This window comes from Marmota flaviventris, chromosome 3 (genome assembly GCF_047511675.1).
Source record: "Marmota flaviventris isolate mMarFla1 chromosome 3, mMarFla1.hap1, whole genome shotgun sequence".
NCBI classification, from domain to species: domain Eukaryota; kingdom Metazoa; phylum Chordata; class Mammalia; order Rodentia; family Sciuridae; genus Marmota; species Marmota flaviventris.
The window spans coordinates 85,848,592-85,866,259 of NC_092500.1; the positions used below are offsets into that span (position 1 = coordinate 85,848,592).

Genomic DNA, 17,668 nt, shown 5'->3' on the forward strand with positions numbered 1-17,668 from the left:
GAGAGAGAGAGAGCCCCAAAGTGCCTTTGAAATGTTATACTTTAACTACCTTCTCTGCCTTATATTTTATTAACCTTTCCAAGCAAACATATTTTTTGAAAATGTTATTTACTATAAACTTATTATAAACCTGTAAACTTAGTGCAATTTACATAAAAAATTCCAGTTGGCAATTGTCAAGTCGTAAAAAAAACTATTAAAGTCTTTCTAGAAGAAAAAAATACATGGAAAATAACTAGTTTTGTAAAAGAATTATGAAAGAGGCTTCCATTACAAGATATAAATCATGATAAAAGTGTGAATAAAGGAGTACTTTTTCAGCTTCATTCCAACAAACACAGGAGTTTTATAATGTATAAAACCGTGAAGGATTATATTGTCAACAGATGAGGTCTGAAGTTCAAGTTTTGTACAAGAGTGTGTTCTGATGACACAGCTGTAAACTTTCCCTCTGAAGATTCAATACTTGAGTCTGCTGAAATCAACTGTGGACAGATTAACAGGAGAAAAAGCATACACATTAAATGTGCACAGGAGCCAAACAAAATCTGAAACTCAAAGAAGGTCCAAGATGCTGGAAGCTTAAACATTTGCTTCACAGGAAGAGGAAAATGAGGGAGGCAGGGCATTTAGAAGTTTGGAAATGATTTTTAGGGAGATGAATGAATGGGACCAAAGGGGCAGACAATGGCCTGGAACAAAGTTCTTTGGGCTCTGGATAAGGTGTTTGATTTTCAGCCTTTGCCTCTGTGATACAGCTTTACTCTTCCTTGGTTAATGAAAATTTGGTAAGAGGACTGAAGGCAATTATGTTCCTGTTTGCCAGATCTGGCTGTTAGGTAGATACAGGAACTTCAGAGAAAAGCCTCTCCCTGAACTTGAGTTAGGTGGTTGTCAAGGGAAGGTCAGAGGGACTTTCGTTTTTGAGAGAGCTCCTTAGGCCTCTTTCACTTTCTTTTAGTTTTTAGTATGCTGAAACATTGAGCCTTTAGTTATCATTTTTTGAGACTTGTTACTGCAGCTTTCTGTCACTAAAACAAATTACCTGAGATAGTTAATTTATGAAGAGAAAAGTTTATTTTGGCTCTGGTTTAAAGGTTCCAGTTCACAAAGGGTGAACTCAGTTGCTTTTAGGCCTGTGATGTGGGTGCCAGTTGACAATGGCAAGGAGAGCATAGCAAAGCAAACTGCTGTCCTCATGGTCAGGAATCAGAGAGAAAGGGGTTAGGGCCCCACAATCCCCTTTGGGGGCACACCCCTGGGACCTAAGAACCATCTAAAATTATCCTCCTTCTAAAGGTCCACAGCAGCTTCCAATAGCCCTACTCTGAGGACCAAGCCTTCAAATAAACACATGAACTTTTGAGAGACTTCAACATCTATATTATAGCAGCTCCTACACTGCAATCACAGAAAAACATTCTAGAGTAGCTACCAAGATGCAGGAACTTACACAAATCTATAAATTGGCCCACTGCTTCCTTCATCAAGAAGTCTAACTTCAAAAGTTAGTCAAAATCAAAAAGTCAATTGAGCTTGAGTAATATAAAAATTAAAAACTTTTTTAAACTATGTAACACTACAGGTTAAATTCAGGATTATTCTCTTTATTGTGTGATAACATAGAAGTTGATATTTTCTTGTTGCATGCTGACATACTGTGGAAAAATTCTGTTGAAAGAGTCTGAATAATTCTTAATGTTCTTCAAGGTAAGAAGCCAGTTTGAAGAATTCTCAAAGTTTTGAAGACAGGAATTAGCCTGACTTACTTGTTGGTCTGATACTTGGTGTTTTAATGATGATAATTCTTCCTATAAGAAAGAAATACAACTTGGAAGCCTAGATGACTCACAGGCACCTCAAATTCAACATGTCTAAAATTATTGACATGATTTCCCCCACTAAATCTCTGTCTCTCCTTCTGTCATCATTCTCCACTAATTACCTAAGCCAACACCTGAGATTTGACCTTATTCTCTTCCTCACCTGATATCTATATTCAATCAGGCAGTTATGCTGATTTTACCAACACATCATCTCTCATATGTGCTCCTTCTAGTGGCCCTGATCTTGCCACCGTGCATTTGTAATCCTTACTGAGCAGTCCATTCATCAGCTGACCATTGGCATACTCTTTCCAAATACAAGTTTCTTCATGTTAGTTTCCTATTAAAGGCCTTTTGTGGTCTCTCCTTCCCCCACAGGAGAAATCCTGGTTTTCAAAGGGCATCCAAATTTTTTCGTAAAGTAACCCCTGCATCTTTCCGGTCTTCTATTTTTTTATACCCCCCTGACATGCCTCCTTCTATTCATACCAGACTAAATGGGGTGCTTGGCACCCTCTGTTTTGCTCATGCTTGGAATTCCCTCTCACCATTTTTGGTGAAGCCCTAATTGTCTTTCAATATTTAGTTCAAACTTTACCACCTTTAGGTAGTGCTTGTTGTCATTACCTACCTGTTTTCTCAGAGAATTGGGAAATTGTGGATCCCTTACCTTCCACTGTAGCACCTACAAAATTATATTATACCTATTTCTTTATTTGTTTCCTCAGTAAACTGGAAAATCCTTAAGACAGTTTTTTTTCTTTTTAATTCCTAGTGTTCTTGTCAGTTTTTTTTTTCTTTTTTAATTCCTAATGTCTAGGTAATATGGTGCAATTTAGAGATCTATAAACATTCTTTGAATAAGTGAGAAGTTTCAGAGGCACCATGGAAAGGGTTGCAGAAAATAAAAGATTGTTAACACTGGTCAAGAGGAAGACACATAGCTAGGCACAGTGGCTCATGCCTATAGCAACTTAGGAGGCTGAGGCAGGAGGATCGCCAGTTCAAAGCTAGCTTCAGCAACTTAGCAAGGCACTTAGCAACTCCTCAGGATCCTGTCTCTAAATAAAATATAAAAAAGGGCTGGGGATGTGGCTCAGTGGTTAAACACCCCTGGATTCAATCCTCAGTTACCCCACCACCCTCCGCCCCTGGGGGGAAAAAAAAAACTCACAAAGACACACAGGGCATTACGCTGCTGAGAGTAAAGGAAAAGATAACTACGAAGGGTGACTTTGTATATGGTGATTGAGGATGGAGACTCACTCTGCAATTAAATGGCTTTGAGTTTCTGGTTAGACTTCTGACATAAGGTCCTTCTAGTGCTGCAGAAGTACTAATAGTATCTGAGGTCAAATGGAGTTTTCTGGATACCAACCAGTTTGCAAGTATCAGCACACATATACCCAATTTCTATAGCAACATTACAGTCATATTGTGCTTTACCATACACTGAATTCTTTTACTTCCATTATTTTATTCATCCCTTTAAACAGTTATGTCCCTAAGCTTCCATTTCCTTAACTAGAAGAGTTGTTTACAAGTTGTATTACATGTCTGGTACATAGTTAAGTACCAAATATCTTGTTGACAGCTCAGGATTTGAGGCTCATCATTTTAAATGACTTGTTCAAGGTCACAGAAATAAGTACTGGCAGATTTAAACAAAAATTCAGATTATTTGCCCATATTTAATTGGATTATTTCTTTTAAAAAAATTTATCCTTTTTATTTATACATGACAGTAGAATGTATTTTGACATATTACTTATACATGGAGTATAACTTCCTATTTTTTTCATTGCACATGATATAGAGTTACACTGGTCATGTATTCATACATAAACACAGGAAAGTAATGTCTGATTCATTCTACTGTCTTTCCTATTCCCTTCTCCCCTCCCTTATCTTCATCCCCCTTTGTCTAACCCAAAGTAATTCCTCTGTCCACCCTTTTTTGTGTGTTAGCATTCACATCAGAGAAAACATTTGGCCTTTCATTTATTGGGACTGGTTTATTTCACTTAGCATGTTAGTCTACAGATTCATTATTTACTGGCAAATACCATAATTTTATGTTCTTTATAGCTTTATAATATTCTATTGTGTATGTATATCATATTTTTTTATCCACACTTCTGTTAAAGGGCGCCTATATTGGTTAGATAGTTTAGCTATTGTGAATTGAGCTGCTGTAAATATTGATGTGCCACGTCAGTATAGGTATGCTGATTTTAAATCCTTTGGATATATACTGAGAAGGAGGATAACTGGATCAAATGATGGTTTCATTCCAAGTTTTCTGAGGAATCACCACAGTGCTTTCCAAAGTGCTTGCACCTATTTGCAGTCACACCAGCAATGTATAAGTGTACCTTTTCCCTCACATCCTCGCCAACATATATTTTTACTTGTATTCTTGATAATTGCCATTCTGACTAGAGTGAGGTGAAATCTCAGTGTAGTTGTTTTTTTTTTTTTTTTTTTTTTTTTTTTGTTTGTTTGTTTGGTTTTTGGTACTGAGAATTGAACCCAGGGGTGCTCAACCACTGAGCCACATCCCCAGCCCTTTTTTATTTTATTTAGAGACAGGGTCTTGCTGAGTTGCTAAGTCCCTTGCTAAGTTGCTGAGGCTGGCTTTGAACTCGCAATTCTCCTGCCTCAACCTCCCAAGCAGCTGGGATTACAGGCATGCGCCACTCGGCCTCAGTGTATTGATTTGCATTTCTCTAATTGCTAGAGATGTTGAATATTTTTTCATATATTTATTGACTGATTGTATCTCTTCTGTGAAGTGCCTGTTCAGTTCCTTTGCCCATTTATTGATTGTGTTACTTGGGGTTTTTTTGGTGTTAAATTTTTGAGTTCTTTATATATCCTGGACATTAATGCACTATCTGAAGGGCAGGCAGAAAAGATTTTCTGCCATTCTGTAAGATCTCTCTTCACATTCTTGATTGTTTTCTCTCCTGTGAAGAAGGTTTTTAATTTGATACTATCCAATTTATTAATTCTTGATTTTGTTTCTTGTGCTTTAGAAGTCTTGTTGAGGAATTCAGTTCCTAAGCTGAATTCTAGTAGGTGCAGGGTCTCTGGTCTAATGCCTAGGTTCTTGATCCAACTTGAGTTGAATTTTATGCATGGCGAGAGATAGGGGTTTAATTTCATTTTGCTACATATGGATTTCCAGTTTTCCCAGCACCATTTGTTTAAGAGGCTATTGTTTTCTCCAATGTATTATTGTGGTGCTTTTGTCTAGTATGAGATAATTATATTAATGTGGTTTGACTCTGTGTCTTCTACTCTGTACCAGTGGTCTCCATATCTGTTTTGGTGCTAATACCATGCCATTTTTGTTACTATAACTCTGTAGTATAATTTAAGGTCTGGTTTGTGATGTCTCCTGCTTCATTTTTCTCACTAAAGATTGCTTTGGCCATTCTGGGACTCAGATTTCCAAATAAATTTTATGATTACTTTTTCTATTTCTATGAAAGAACATAATTGGAATTTTAATAGGAATTGCATTAAATCTGTATAGCATTTTTGGTATTATGTCCATTTTGATAATATTGATTCTGCCTAACCAAGAACATGGGATATCTTTCCATCTTCTAAGTTCTTCTTCAGTTTCTTTCTTTAGTGTTCTATAGTTTTCATTGCAGAGGACTTGCATCTCTTTTTTGTAGATTGATTCCAAAATATTTAATTTTCTTTGAGGCTTTCATGAATGGTCTAATTTTTCTAACTTTTATTTCAGTTGATTCATCACTGATGTATAGGAATGCAATTTATGTTTTGGTATTAATATTATATCCTACTACTTTGCTGAATTCTTTTATGAGTTCCAGAATCTATCTGGTGGAATTTTGGAAGCCTTCTAAATGCAGAATCATGTCATCAGCAAATAGGGATAGTTTCAGTTCTTCTTTTCCTATTTCTATTCATAGCCTTTTAATTTCTTTCTTTTGTCTAATTGCTCTGGCTAGAGTTTCCAGGACTATGTTTTAATAGAAGTGATAAAAGGAGGGCATCCTTGTCTTGTTCCATTTTTTAGAGAGAATGCTTTCAATTTTTCTCCATTTAGAATGATGTTGACCTTGGGTTTAACATATATAGCTTTTGCAATGTTGAGGTATGTTGCTACCATCCCTACTTTTTCCTAGCATTTTGAACATAAATGGATGCTATATTTTATCAAATGCTTTTTTTGTGTCTGTTGAGATGATCATGTGATTCTTGTCTTTAAGTCTATTGATGTGATTAATTGCAGTGATTTCGTCATGTTGAACCAACCTTGCATCCCTGGATTGAACCCCATTTGATCATGGTGCAATATCTTTTTAATAGGTTTTGCATGAAATTTGCCAGTATTAAGAATTTTTCCATGTATGTTCATTAGGAATATTGATCTAAAGTTTTCTTTCCTCGATGTATCTTTGTCTGATTCTAGTATCAGGGTGATGCTGTCTTCAAAGAATGAGTTTGGAAGGGTTCCTTCCTTTTTTCTATTTCATGAAATAATTTGAGGAGGATTGTTAATTCTTCTTTGAGCAATTAGGAGAATTCAGCTGAGAATCTGTCTGGTCCTAGGCTTTTCTTTGTTGGTAGGCTTTTGATGGCATTTCAATTTCATTGCTTGAAATTGACGTGTTTAAATTTTCTGTGTCCTCCTGATTCAATTTGAGTTGGTAATATGTCTCTAGAAATTTGTTGAAGTCTTCAAGATTTTCTATTTTATTAGAGTATAAATTTTCAAAACTGTTTCTAATTATCATCTATTTCAGTAGTGTCTGTGGTGATATTCCTTGTTTATCATGAATTTTAGTAATTTTAGTTTTCTCTCCCTTTGTTAGCTTGGCTAAGGGTTTATCAATTTATTGATTTTTTTTAAAGAAAAAACTTTTTGTTTTGTCTTTTTTTGGATTTTATTTTTTGTTTCAATTTAATTGATTCTGGCTCTGACTTTAATTATTTCCTATTATTCTATTGCTTTTGGTGTTGTTTAGTTATTTTTCTAAGGCTTTGAGATGTAAATGTTAGGTTATTTATTTGGTGATTTTCTATTTTTTTAACTAATGAGCTCAATGCAATGAGCTTTCTTCTTAGTACTGCTTTCATAGGGTTCCAGAGATTTTGATATGTTGCATCACTCTTCTCACTTACTTTTAAGTACTTTTTTATTTCATTGCTGATTTTTTCTTGCTATCCATTGGTCATCAAATAGTGTATTATTTAATTTCTAGGTGTTAGAATAGCTTCTATTTTCTATTTTATCATTGATTTCTAGTTTCATTTCATTATGATATCACTGAATGTAAAGTATTCTCTCTCTCTCTCTCTCTCTCTCTCTCTCTCTCTCTCTCTCTCTCTTGTATTTGCTAAGAATTGCTTTGTGGCCTAAGATATGGTCTTATTTTAGAGAAGGATTCAGGTCATGTGGTACTGAGAAGATAGTGTATTCAGTCCTTGATGGATGAAATATTCTATATATGTCTAAATTATTAATTGCATTTTTTAAAATTCTATAGTGTCTTTATTTAGTTTTTGTTTGGAGGACCTATCCAGGGTGAGAGAGATTTGTTAAATTCACCCAGTATATTGTGTTGTGGTCTATTTGATTCTTGAAATTGAGAAGGGTTGATTTGATGTACATAGATGCTCCATTGTTTGGGGTATAAATATTTATGCTTTTTGTGTCTTGTTGATGTATCTTAAGCAGCATTAAGTGTACTTCTTTGTCCCTTTTGATTAACTTTGGCTTTAAGTTCACTTTATCTGATATGAAGATAGAGACCCCTACTGGTTTAGAATTCCTTTGAAGATATTTTTTTTTTCTCATCCTTTTAACCTTAAGTCTATGGATATTTTTGCCCATGAGGTGAGTCTCTTGGAGATAGCATATTGTTGGGTCTTATTTTTTCAATCCAATCTGCTAGTCTATGTCTTTTGATGGATGAGTTTAGGCCATTTACATTCAATGTTATTATTGAGAATTTTTTATTCCCTGTCATTTTTATTTCTTTCTGGTTTTTAATTTGAATTAGTGTCTGATTGTCTGTTCTTCTAGTGTAGTTCTTCTCTCTGCTGGTTTTCACATTTATTTTTCATTTCTTCTTTATGACATTTTATTGAGTATGCTTTGTGTAGTATAGGTTTTCTAGTTGTGAATTCTTTTAACTTTTGTTTATCCTGGAAGGTTTTTATTTCACTTTCCATTCTGAAGCTTAATTTTGCTGGATATAGTATTCTTGGGTGGCATCCATTTTCTTTCAGAGCTTGATATATATTATTCCAAGCACTCCTAGCTTTGAGGATCTGGGATCAGGATTGGTTTACCTCAAAATGTTACTTGTCATTTTTCTCTGGCAGCTTTTAAAGTTCTATTCTTATTATGTATGTTAGGCATTTTCATAATAATGTGCTTTGGTAGGGGTCTGTTGCAATTTTTTTTTTTATATTTGGGGTCCTGCAAGCCTCCTGTATTTGAATTTCCATTTTATTCTTTAGGTTTGGGAAATTTTATGATATTATTTTATTGAAAAATATTGTGCATTCCTTTGGTTTGTATCTCTAAGACTTCATCTATCCCAGTAAATCTTAAATTTGGTCTTTTGAGGTTATCCCATATTTCTTTGAAGTTCTGTTCATGGTCTTTTAACATATTTTCTCCACAGTCAACTTTGTTTTCAAATTATACATTTTGTTTTCATTACCTAAAACTTCATCTTCCAAGTCATCTAGTCTGTTAGTGATGCTTTCCATTGAATTTTTAATTTGTTTTATTGATTCCTTAATTTTGAAGATATCTGTCTGGTTTCTTTTCAGAATCTCTCTCTTTATTGAAGTGATATTTCACTTCCTGTACTTTCTCTCTGATTTCACTCCTTATGTTGTCCTTCACCTCACAGATCAGTTTAACTAAGTACAATCTAAACTCCTCCTCTGACATTTTTCCCAGTGTGGTGTCCATGGATTCTATTATTGGAGTATCTTGGTTTGTTTGGGGCAATTTGTTCCCTTGCTTTTTCATGATGTTTGTGTGTCTACCCATCTAATAGCATGGATCTGAGGCAATAGAATTTCAACCCTGTAGCCTCACTCTTTATGAGGAGACAAACAACCAATGCAACAATATACAGCATTAAACTATATAGTTCCTGCTATAATGTCTACAATGATAACTGTGACAATAAACAAGTGATATGATCAGTTATTGTGTACAATAAAACAGTAAGCTTGCAAAAGGGTTTACAATTTCAATGGTGCACAGGGAGAGAACAGAAGTGATGTTAGATGTGATGATTATGAGGAAGGAAGAAAAAAGAAGTAGAAAATTAAAGGTAGAATGAAAGAGAACAATAGAGATTGGCTGTTAGTGGAAGAAAAGAGAGAAAGAGAATGAGGGGAACCAGATAAAGAAGAGGAAAAAATATAGACAAAGTCGACATTTAAATAATTAAAAATAAACATAAAAGAATACAAAATGAAACTGAAATATAATAGTCAAACATCATAGTCCTCAAAAATCTTATCCATGAAAAATAACTGGCTTCAAAATGCTAGAAATGAGAAAAATATGAACATGTATTAATATCCATGAACAATTAAAGTCACACTTAAACAGAAAAAAGGAAAAAAATGAAAAAGAGAAAAATATTGTGAAAAGTTAAAGAATTGTTTCCTTTGCAGTTCAAAAGATTATCAACTTCCTTTCTCAACAGTGCTAAATGGGGTTGTCTGGAGTATGATGCTTGCTCCACCCTCAGTGTGGGATTGCTAGAATAAGGGAGTTAATCCCATATGCAGGACTCCAGGAGGTGGGGTTTAGGCTTTGGTAGGCTCCAGGTTCTTCACTGAATGCCAATTGGTCTAGTGATTTTAAATTGGTACACCTCCAGAGCCCAGCAATTGTCAGTCCATGGTGGAAGACTGCCTCCTATGAGTTTCCCCTGGGTTCCACTTATGTAGCAGAAGAGCCAATTCTTAGTCCACTATGTCATCTTTGGACCCCAGGTGTCCTGGTGTTGAGATTCAGTCTCCAAATTCAATCTCTTCTGCCACCACCCTTCCAAATTCCTGACCAGGCCCTCTCCCAGCAGGTCTTACAAGCAGCCAGATTGGAGGCAAAAGGAGAGAGCTGGATGAGTTTTCATGGTCTATTGTCTCCTGTGTAAACATTTCTCCATGTTTGATTTTCTCCTGGTCACTTATGGACACTCTATGTCATGCAGTATGGTTTTGCCAGACCTGTATTTTGGGCCAAAGTTAGGTTTGCTAGGAATCAGCCCCCTCAGTTGCTGGCCCCCATGCAGCAATTGCAAAATTGTTTCTTCCTCTGTCCTCCGCACACATCAAGGCAGGATGTGGTTTCTTTCCCATACAAAGATATTGTGCAGTGGACCTTTCAGTCTAGTCAGGCAGTGTCTTTGATCTCTAAACTCTCCATACCCAGACATGCCTCATTCCTCCTAAAAATGCAGGTTCATTTAATTCCTTTATCCCTCCACTTTGCTCATGGAGGGTCAGCTCTGGATGGTGCCTCTGGCTGTGGCACTGGGCATTTCTTCCGTATTTTATTCTGTCCAACTTCCTGAGTCCCTGATCTGCTTTTACTGTCCAGTATTAAATTCCAGTAAAGTCCCCCCTACACTTTTTTTTTGTTCCCCCACCTTTCTGAGAAGCTGTCTGTCTGCTTTCTTGGTTTCATGCCATGGAGCAGCCAGGAAAGTGACCTCCTCTATTCTGCCAGCTTGAAAACCTCTCCTGGATTATTTGTTTCTTACTGTACATTTTTTGAGTTTAATGGTAAGGTATGGAGTATGGTATTCTTTTTACTACACTTGAGTATAATAAGATAATACATTGCTTGATATTCAGCCTCTTTTATTGCCTTGAAAGATTTATCCCAAATCAGGCTTTGGACTTACTCTGTAAGAGAGCTGATTATCAAATTTAAACAAATGCAAATTTAAATCATTTTACATTTTTGCCAGGCATAGTAGTTTGCCTGTTATTCCCAGTGGCTTTGGTGGCTGAGGCAGGAGGATCACAAGTTCAAGGCCAGCTTCAGCAACTTAGCGAGACCCTGACTCAAAATAAAAAAAATAAAAAGGTAAAAAGGGCTGGCGTGTGGCTTAGTGGTAAAGAACCTCTGGGTTCTATCCCCAGTACCAAAAAATAAAGAATGTTACATTTTATTAATGTATTAATTAAACATTATTAATGAAGTTAAATGGAATATATTCACACATGCATGCAATATGCATGAATCATATCCAGCTATCCTTCTTTGTACCCTCCCTTTCCCCATACTCTTCCTTATCTTTAGTAATAACTATTCTGCTTTCAGGTTAATTTCTTTTAGTTTCCACATGTGAGAAAGAATATGTGGTACTTATCTTTCTTTGTCTGGATTATTTCACTTAATGTGTTTTCCAGTTCCATACATTTTTTAAATGATAGTATTTCATTTTTTATGGTTGAATAATACCACCATTTAGTATTTATATATTTTTTATTCATCTACTGATAGGCACATAGAATGATTTATTTTGTATCTTAGTTGTTATGAATAGTGTCCCCAAAACCATGGGCATGTAAGCTCTCTTTTATGTTGATTTCATTCCTTTTTGCTATTCATCTATGAGTGGATTAGCTGAATCATATAGTATATTATATTTTTTGAGGAAGCTCCATAGTATTGGTAGTATTGGTGCTAATTTATATTCCCACCAACAGTGTGTAAGAGTTCATTTTCTCCACATCTTTTCCAGCACTTATTTTTGTTTTTCTGATAATAGCCATTCTAAGTGGGGTAAGATCATACTGCATTGTAGTTTTGACTTGCATTTCCCTAATGGCTAATGATTGAACATTAATATATTTATTGTCCATTAGTATTTTAAGAAGTATCTATTCAGATTATATACCATATTTAATTGGTTTATTTGTTTCTTACAGTGAATTTTTTGAGTATTTAATATTCTGGATAATAACCTTCTATTAGATGATTAGCAACCTGCAAATATTTTCTCCCATTCTGTAGGTCATCTCTTCACTCTGTTCATTGTTTCCTTTGCTGTACAGAAGCATTTTAATTTGATGTGATTCCATTTGTCAATTTTTGTTTTTCTTTCCTGCATTTTTGAAGTCACATCCAGAAAATTATTTCATGTACCAATATTTTAAAGTGTTTCAACTATGTTTTCTTCTAGTAGTTTCAGAGTTTTAGGTCTTCCGTTTAGATCTTTAATCTATTTTGAGTTTCTAACAGGGTGAGAAACAGAGTCAAGTTTCAGTCTTTTGAATATGGATGTCCAGTTTTCCCCAGAATCATTTATTAGAGAGGTTATCTTTTATCCTGTGTGTTTTTGCCACCTTTGTTAAGGACCTGTTGGCTGTGGGTATGTAGACTTCTGGGCTTTCTATTCTGTCCCATTGAACTGTGTGTTTGTTTGAATGTCAATACCATGATGTTTTGTTTATTGTGATTCTGCAGTACGTCTTGAAATCAGGTATTATGATGCCTCCAGCTTTGTTCATTTTGCTCAACATTGCCTCGGCTATTCAGGGTCTTTTGTGCTTCCATATGAATTTTAGGATTTTTTTCTTTTCATTCTGTGAAGAATATCATTTATATTTTGATGGGGATTGCATTGTATCTGTAGGTTTCTTTGAGTAGTATATACATTTTAACATTAATTTGTTCAGTCCATGAACATGGGAGGTATTTCCCATTTTAGGGTCTTCTTCACTTTCATTGGTATTTTGTAGTTTTCAAAACATAGAGATTTTTCACATCCTTAGTTAAATTTATTCCTAAGGGTTTTCTTTAATAGCTATTGTGAATGGAATTGCTTTCATATTGCTTTCTCAGAAAATTTGTTATTGGAATATAGAAAAGCTATAGTTTTCTTTTTTTGTTGTTGTGTCCTTGTTAGGTTTAGGTAACAGGGCAATGCTGGCCTCCTACAATGAGTTTGGAAGGGTTCTCTCTATTTCAAGTCTATAGAATAATCCGAGAAGAAATTGTTTTATTCTTTTAAATTTTTGTAAAATGCAGCATTAAAACCACCCAGTCCTAAGCTTTTCTTCATTGGGAGACTTTTAATTACTGATTTAATCTCCTTACTGTTGTCAGTCTGTTTGGACTTTTTATATCTCTTTATTCAATTTTGGTGGGTCATAGATGTCCAGAAATTTGTCCATTCTCCTTATGAAGGGATGTTGTCCATTTTCAACTTGTTAGCATATAGTTTTTTAAAAAATAATCCCTAAAAAATAATTTATATTTTTATGGTATCAGTTTTAATGTTTCCTTTTTCATCTCTAATTTTTTAAATTTGTTTTCATTATTACTTTATTTTTATTGGCTAGTCTAAAGATTTGTCAATTATGATTTTTCTAAGAACCAACTTTTTGTTCCATTGATCCTTTGTATTTTTTGTCTCTATTTTTTTTTTTTATTTCTATGCTGATCTTTATTATTTCTTTACTTCTAATTTTAGGTTGGTTTGTTGATTTTCTTCTAGATATTTTGAATATTTTTTACTTTTTTTTATCATCTTTTTGGTTTGATGGTTTATTGTATCGATAATGTTTAGTTCTTTTTCTCTTTTGTGTATCCACTCTTCAAGTGGGAGTTACACTTTCACATGCTATTATAGTGGGTAGTTATCCTTCTTAAATTTCTGGATGTAGGACTACCTTAAGCATTTTTTTTTTTTGAGACTGGTTCTGATGGTTGTGAATTCCTTGCTTTTGCTTATTTTAGAAGATCTTTATTTCTTCTTCATTTGTGAAGGATAGCCTTGCTGGGTATAGTAATCAGGTCAGTTGTAATTTTCTTAGGAGGAGGAGTTGGAATATATCGTTCCATTCCATTCCTTCTGCCAAGAAATCTGCTGTTAGACTAATTGGACTGCCATTAAATATGATTTGGTGATTTTAAAATTCTTTCTTTATCCTGTACCTTGTTTTTTTCTTTTTTTCTTCTTTTTTTTTTTTTTTTTTTTGTAGGAATCGAACCTAAGGACACTTACCACTGAGCCACATTCAATCCTTTTTTTTTAGACAAGGACTTCCTAAGTTGCTGAGGCTTACCTCAAACTTGTGATCCTCCTGCCTCAAACTCTGGAGTCCCTGGAATTACAGGCATTCACAACAATGCCCAGCTGTTCTGTAGTTTTGATAATTTGAGTTTACTATGCCATGGTGAAGATATTTTGTGGTCTTGTTTTTTGTTTGTTTTAAGATGGAATCTTATAAGCATAAACCACTACTTCTGGCTTATGTGAGGAACTATTAGCTCCCTGTATGTGGATGTTTATGTTTTTCCAAGATTAGGAAAGTTCTGTGCTATAATTCCATTGAAAATATTTTCTATGTCCTTAACTTTTATATCCTCATGTATGGGTATTACAAAGATGCAGTTGTTTTTTCATTTAATGGTTTCCCAGAGTTCTTGAATATTTTCCTTTTCCTTCTCCTCAACCCTTTCCTCTGTGTCTGATTGGGATATTTCAGTTGACTGAGACATTTCAAAAGACCTGTCTTCAAATTCAGACATTCTTTCTTCTACTTTATCAAGTGTCATTGCAGCTTTCAACTAAATATTAATTATTTGACTTATTGAGCTGTTCATTTCAAAGATTTACTTAGTTAGTTTTCAAAATCTCTCTCTTTACTGAATTTCTCATTCATATCCTGCATTATCTTTCTAGTTTCATTTAGGGTTTATTAGTATTCTCTTGGACCTCAAGATTTTTTATAATTCTTTTTCATTCTTTATCAGTTGTTCCATCCATTTTGATTTCTTTGGAATCTGTTTCTAAGAGTTCTGATACTTTGGAAGTATTATATTACTTTGTTTTCTAAAATATTTCTTGTATTTCTATGTTTATATTTATTTGCATATCTGGTATTGAACCCAGGGGAGCCACATCCCCAGCCCTATTTTGTATTTTATTTAGAGATAAGGTACCTCTGAGTTATTAAGTGACTTGCTAAGTTGCTGAGGCTGGCTTTGAACTCATGATTCTGCTGCCTCAGCCTCCTGAGCTGCTGGGATTACAAGTGTGTGCACCCAGCACTGGCTTTGTTAATAAATGTTTTGAACATGAATGGATGCTATATTTGAAGAAAAAACAAATGATCATATTAATTGGTGCATTAAAATCATTTGTCCATATTCAATACCCATTGACAATAAAAGCTCTCGGAAAAACAAGATGATAAATTTCTCAACTTGATAAAGAAGATCTATGTAGATCTAAAAATACAATGACATGGAACCACCATTTGACCCAGTTAGCCCACTCCTCAGTTTATACTTAAAGTGCTCAAAATCAGCACACTATAATGATGCAGCCACATCAATGTTTATAGCAGCTCAACTCACAATAGCCAAACTATGGAACCAACCTAGATGCCCTTCAAGAGATGAATGTATAAAGAAAATGTCTGGAAAATATGTACACAATGGAATATTACTGACCGTTAAGGAAAAATGAAATTATGATATTTGCACATAAATGGATGGAGCTGGAGAAAATCATGCTAAGTAAAATAAGCCAATCCCCAAAAACCAAAGGCTGAATGTTTTCTCAGATATGCGGATGCTAATTCACAATAAGATAGGAAGGGCTAGGGAAGAATAGGGTTACTTGGATTAGGTAGAGGGGAGTGAAGGAGGCATCTAGAAGTAGGAAGGAGAGTTAAATGAATCAGACATTATTACATTATAGTACATATGACTACACAACTGGTATGATTCTACATAATGTGCAACCAAAAGAATTAGAAATTATACTCCACTTATGTATAACGTATCAAAGTGTATTATACCATAATGTCTAATTAGAGCAAATAATAAATATATAAGGTTAAAAAAATGGCCAGAGAGAGATAAAAGGAATTTTAAAAGACAATTAATAAAACTCTTGAAAAAAAAATTTACTAATTGTACTAAGTGCTTTTAGTTGTTATATCCTTTAGTCCTAGAAATAATTTATCTAAAACATTCAGTGTAATATATTTATTTTTATTGATTTTTTAAAAATAAATGACAATGGAATGCATTACAATTCATATTACACATGTAGAGCACAATTTTTCATACCTCTGGTTGTATATAAAGTATGTTCACACCAATTTGTGTCTTCTTACATGTACTTTGGATAACATTCCACCATCATTGTTAACCACCTTCCCCTCCCACCCCTCTGCCCTATCTAGAGTTTGTCTATTCCTTCCCTGCTCCCCCTCCCTACCCCACTATGAGTCAGTCACCTTATATCAGAGAAAACATTCAGCATTTGTTTTTTGGGGATTAGCTACCTTACTTAGCATTATGTTCTCCAACTCCATCCATTTACCTGCAAATGCTGTGATTTTATTCTCTTTTATTGCTGAGTAATATTCCATTGTATATATATGCCACATTTTTTTCATCCATTCATCTAGTGTAGGGCATCTAGGTTGGTTCCACAGTTTAGTTATTGTGAATTATGCTGCTATAAATATTGATGTGGCTGTGTCCCTGTTTTTAAGTCCTTTGAGTATAGACTGAGGAGAGGGATAGTGGGTCAAATGGTGGTTCCATTCCCAGTTTTCCAAGGAATCTCCATACTGCTTTGCATAGAAACTCATGATAGGGCTCCATAAAGGTGGAAGCAGTGGTCACAATTATTATTATTGTTGTTATTATTATTATGAATCATGCATATTCACATTTTGAAGTGAGTGATCATGGTAGAACACAGGAAAACAGCAATGAGAGCCTGCAACCTTATAAGATTCATAGACCTGGGACAACAGATAGTAAGAGAAACAAAATATCCTTGGCATCTGCCACACTGGCTTCAAAGCTGGAGGAGGGGATGTTACAGTATTAATTTTAGAAGAAAGGAAACTGTCTGGGGTGAGAAGGGGTGGGACTTACATTTATTAAGAGCCTATGCTATGCTATATTTTCACATGTCTTAGTATGAACTTAAAATAACTCTGGGAAGCAATTTCGGTATCTCAACTTACAGATGAGAATGCCAGAATTTTCTCTTTCATCTTAAATTTGTATTTTTTTCTTTCTATACTCTTCTTGTTTTTGTTATTTTCCTTATTTCATTCTTTCCTTTGTCCATTAATTTACTTATTAACTCCTTCATCTCAAAGAGCCAGAAAATAATTTATTCATTTTACAGAAATAAATATAATTTTAAAAAATCTGCTGTGTTGACTTCAGGTTACTTATCTAAACGGACTACAAACCTGTAAGGATTTTGGAACTTTGGAGTAGCTAGGATTGTCAGCATCCACATTGAAAGTTTGTTAAGACTCTCTTTCACCTTTACCCCTGCAAAGGGGATATATGCCCTCCCCCAGCTTTGAAGTCAGTGTGGCAGATGCCAAGGATATTTTGTTTCTCTTACTATCTGTTGTCCCAGGTCTATGAATCTTATAGGATTGCAGTCTCTCTTTCGCTGTTTTCCTGTGTTCTACCACGATCACTCACTTCAGAATGTGGCTGTACACCTTCTACTTTGATTCTTCTTTGTGAAGGAGGAAGTGAGTGCTCAGCACTTCCATCTAGCCATCTTGAAATCCTAAGTAATATATTTTAGAGCTTGCTTTGCTTCCTAGTTTCTATATTTTGTGCTTGTTTTTAGAGTACAATCTAAGCAGAAGAACTCTAGTTGAGAGCTCTTGTGAAGTTCAGTGGAGTTGTGCTCTCGTTTTAATTGCTTTTAAAAATACTATAATTGTTCCAGTGTTATGCTAGAGTGTGTATGTTTGGGCCTTAGCATTAAGGTAGCAGACATCTGAAGTGGGGATTGGAACAG

General features: G+C 34.7%; 1 protein-coding gene across 5 annotated transcripts in view; it reads left to right on the forward strand.

The window, feature by feature from the left end:
• Dnai7 (dynein axonemal intermediate chain 7) overlaps positions 1–17,668 on the forward strand; it is a 73,745-nt gene that overhangs the window by 41,286 nt on the left and 14,791 nt on the right. The gene's annotated exons all lie outside the window — the stretch shown is intronic.